This window comes from Octopus bimaculoides, chromosome 24, assembly GCF_001194135.2.
Source record: "Octopus bimaculoides isolate UCB-OBI-ISO-001 chromosome 24, ASM119413v2, whole genome shotgun sequence".
NCBI classification, from domain to species: domain Eukaryota; kingdom Metazoa; phylum Mollusca; class Cephalopoda; order Octopoda; family Octopodidae; genus Octopus; species Octopus bimaculoides.
In genome coordinates this window covers 17,216,346-17,220,649 of record NC_069004.1, presented here as the reverse complement: position 1 = coordinate 17,220,649, position 4,304 = coordinate 17,216,346, and the positions used below count along the sequence as shown (strand labels likewise).

General features: G+C 40.0%; 1 protein-coding gene across 3 annotated transcripts in view; it reads right to left on the bottom strand.

Moving 5' to 3' along the window:
* The window catches only part of LOC106879130 (uncharacterized), a 74,801-nt gene that overhangs the window by 65,000 nt on the left and 5,497 nt on the right, over window positions 1-4,304 (bottom strand). The gene's annotated exons all lie outside the window — the stretch shown is intronic.

The window sequence follows — 4,304 nt, the reverse complement described above, 5'->3', positions numbered from 1 at the left end:
ATATATATATATATATATATATATATATATATATAAGAAGCTTGCTTCCCAACCACATGGTCCTGGGTTCAGCACTACTGCATGACACCTTGGGCAAGTGTCTCTTACTGTAGCGTCAGGCTGACCAAAGCCTTGTGGATTTGGTAGACAGAAACTGAAAGAAGCCTGCCACATATATATATATCATCCTCATCATCATCATTTAACATCCATTGTCCATGCTGGCATGGGTTGGATGGTTTGATTGGGCTGGCACACTGGAAGGCTACATCAGGATCCAGTCTGATTTGGCATGGTTTTCTATGGCTGGGTGCCCTTTCTAATGCCAACCACTCCAAGAGTGTAATGGGTGCGTTTATGTGCCGTCGGCACAGGTGCCATTTGTGTGACACTGGCTTGATGGGTCTCCTTCTCAAGCATGACATAATGCCAACAGACGTGGTCATTGCCTCCATGAGGCACAACACTCAAAAGGAATTCAGCCTCTTGCCTCTGTGAGGTCCAACGTTCAAAAGATGTTCTTTATGTGCCACCAGCATGGGTGGACTTGGCTTGACAGGTCCTCTTAAGCAGAGCACATTGCCAAAGGTCTTGGTCACCAGTCATTGCTTCTGTGAGGATCAAAGTTTGAAGATCATGCTTCATCACCTCGTCCCATGTCTTCTTGGGTCCACCTCTACCACAGGTTCCCTTCACAGTTAGAGATTGGCACTTCTTTACACAGCTGTCCTCATCCATATGCATCACATGACCATACCAGCGCAGTCATCTCTCTTGCACACCACATCTGATTCCTCTTACGTCCTTGGCTCCCATAGCGTATGTTTCATTGCCATGGGCTATGACAGCTGAGGACATGTGTAGGTTTGAAAGAAATGAAGCCGATATATATATATATGTATGTATATATTTATGTGTGTGTGTCTTTGTGTTTGTCCCTGCACCATTGCTTGACAATATTGTTGGTGTGCTTACATCCCCATAACTTAGCAGTTCGGCAAAAGAGACCAATAGAATAAGTACTAAGCTTACAAAGAATAAGTCCTAGGGTCGATTTATTCGACTAAAAACCTTTTCGGCGATGCTCCAGTATGACCATAGTCAAATGACTGAAACAAGTAAAAGAATAAAAGAATATAAATATACACATGCACACATGTATATGTGTGTGTGTGTATTTTCATGTATCCTCCCCTCCCCCACTACTGCTTGACAACAAGTCTTGGTTTGTTTTCATCCTCTTAAGTTAGCAGTTCATCGAAAATGAAAATAAAAAAAATGTACCAAACTTAAGGTTAAGTACTAGGTTCAAACTGTTCAATTAAAATGCTTCAAGGCAGTACCCCAGTATGGCCACACTCCAATGACCAAAACAAGTAAAAGTTAAAAGATACTGGGTATCCTCAACCATATCAACTCCCTCACCAACCCATACTTTGAGAGATAGAAGAAAGACAAAAGTGATCTCAGCAGGATTCGAATTTACAAGGTACAGCAACATTTTTTTAATATATATCTAGCTGTCTTATATTATTAATTATATATTCTGTCTTATATTATTAATTATATATTCTGTCTTATATTATTAATTATATATTCTGTCTTATATTATTAATTATATATTCTGTCTTATATTATTAATTATATATTCTGTCTTATATTATTAATTATATATTGTCTTATATTATTAATTATATATTTCTAAACACTGTTTAGTTTGGTTTGTATCATTGTTTCTTCCTAAATGATAAATATTTACTGTGTTTTGTTTGATCTATATAGCCTAGTATCCTCCAGTGGAGGCGCAATGGCCCAGTGGTTACGGCAGCGGACTCGCGGTCATAGGATCGCGGTTTCGATTCCCAAACCGGGCGTTGTGAGTGTTTATTGAGCAAAAACACCTAAAGCTCCACGAAGCTCCGGCAGGGGATGGTGGCAAACCCTGCTGTACTGTTCCACCACAACTTTCTCTCACTCTTACTTCCTGTTTCTGTTGTACCTGTAATTCAAAGGGTCAGCCTTGTCACACTCTGTGTCACGCTGAATATCCCCGAGAGCTATGTTAAGGGTACACGTGTCTGTGGAGTGCTCAGCCACTTGCACGTTAATTTCACGAGCAGGCTGTTCCGTTGATCGGATCAACTGGAACCCTCAACGTCGTAAGCGACGGAGTGCCAACAACAACAACAAGTATCCTCCGATTTCCCATACTAATTTCTATTGTTCTTATTCTGTCTTCCTCTCTCTCATCATAATTTTTACTTTCATTTTATTTTTATTTTTGTTGATATTGATTGCTATGTTTTGAAAACAATATCTGCAAACTCCTCTCTCATCTCATTAAACTTTCTTCTTTTTTACCTCCATTATTAATATTTCCAGGTTATTAACAATAAACCGTCTCACTCTCTCTCTCTCTCTTTCTCTATCATATTATGCACAATCTTAATTTCCACCACCACTACCCACTGCTTTCTTTTTAATATCTTACAAAATCTCATTTCTTCCCTTTTATTAAGAACTATTTTATTAATTTATTGTTTTCCATACTTTAATATCTGAAGATGGCTTTTTGTATACTGAAGTTGAAGAATCAATGTATCCATGATATTCTGTACATTTGATGAATTAGCCTTCTATATCTGTATTAGCTTGTAAAATGTAAATAGTACTATGTAATTTATATCATATACACTAGTGCAGACATATATGAGGTGGTATCAAAGGATTCCTGGACTAGTTGTTTAAAAAAAAATAATTTAACATCCTCTCCTTCGAAATAGTCACCTTGCACAGTAATACACTGATCCTAGTGTTCTTGCCACTTTTGGAATCCAGCCTGGAAGTCGTTTTCTGTAAGCGAGTCAAGGACCTTCTGCGATTTGCTCTGGATCTCATCAATGGTGTCAAAATGATGACCTTTGAGCTGTATTTTCATCTTGGGGAAGAGATGGAAATCTGCAGGTGCTAAATCTGGTGAATAGCATGGGTGCAGAAGTAATACCACGTTGTTTTGGGTGAGAAATTCATGAGTGAGGAGAGCTCAGTGAAGAAGCCAGTTCATTGCGCTCCACAGATCCACTTGCTTTTACTCAATGTTCTCCCTCAATCGCTTCAAAACGTCACAGTAGAACTCACAATTGACTTTTTGGTCCTGGGGTCATCTGCTGTAGTCCCTGTAGCCTCCCACTGCCACCTGTGGTGTAGGAGTGTGACCCTAATATTAAGAGTATTTTCGTTAACACCCTTAGCCCATGAGCAGAGGCAGGATGCTCAATGCAGGGACAACAGCAGATGCCCAGTGGGAGGCCAATGTGAAACCAAGGGGGTTGTTTACAAAGCTTAGGTGGTATCTGACCCTGATAGAAGCAGCAGCTTTCCCAACTACTACAGGAATGGCAGTATTAATGGCAACAGCAGCAACTCTAAAATAAATAGCAGCAACACCATTGATCATGATAATGCTAATAAGGATAACAACAACAACAGCAGCCACCAATATAGCGTTGATAACAGCTCCAACAGCAACGATGATGGCTGTAACCAGCAACAGCACCAAAACCAACACCACCGCCAATGATACCCCCTACATCAGCTTTAATGATGCCAACACCAACAGCAGCAGCACCAGCAACAGCAGAAGTAGCAGCATTGCCAGTAGCAGTATATGAAGATGTATTGGATATTCCAGAAACACCTTCCCAACCACAGATCTTCATTTAGGATCCCAGACAGATGATACACTACACCCTTTGCCAACCATGTGTGGCACCTGAAGGACAAATGGACTCCACACATAATCTTATGGAAGATCCAAGAAAATTCAGGCCCCTACATCAACAGGAGTAAGCATAACAAGCTGTGCATAGCTGAAATAGATGAGAATATTAAAGAATTCCCTCGACCCAGGGAACATCTTAAATTCCAGGACAGAAGTCTTCGGACCCTTATTACACTTCAGGAGATTCCTACTCAAGTCCTGGGGCACACAAGCCAACCGGGTCAATTTCAGATAGCAGTCTAAGGGAGACAATCCCTTGTGCTAAACTCTTCTCTTTGTCCATGTGTTCAACAAGTAGCTATGAAGTCTTTTCTCCCTCCACTTTCAAGAGAGGTTATAGACCACTGGCCATTAGGGTCTGAAGAGACGCTGTAAAGCTAAACACTTTATGGACATGAAACCTTGGGTAACCCCATAGACAGGCCATAATTATCTTTATCTAAATACTATACTACTGTATAACTTAGAGTGTGCTTCTCTTTCAGATTTATGATTTATTGACTATATATATATATATATATAT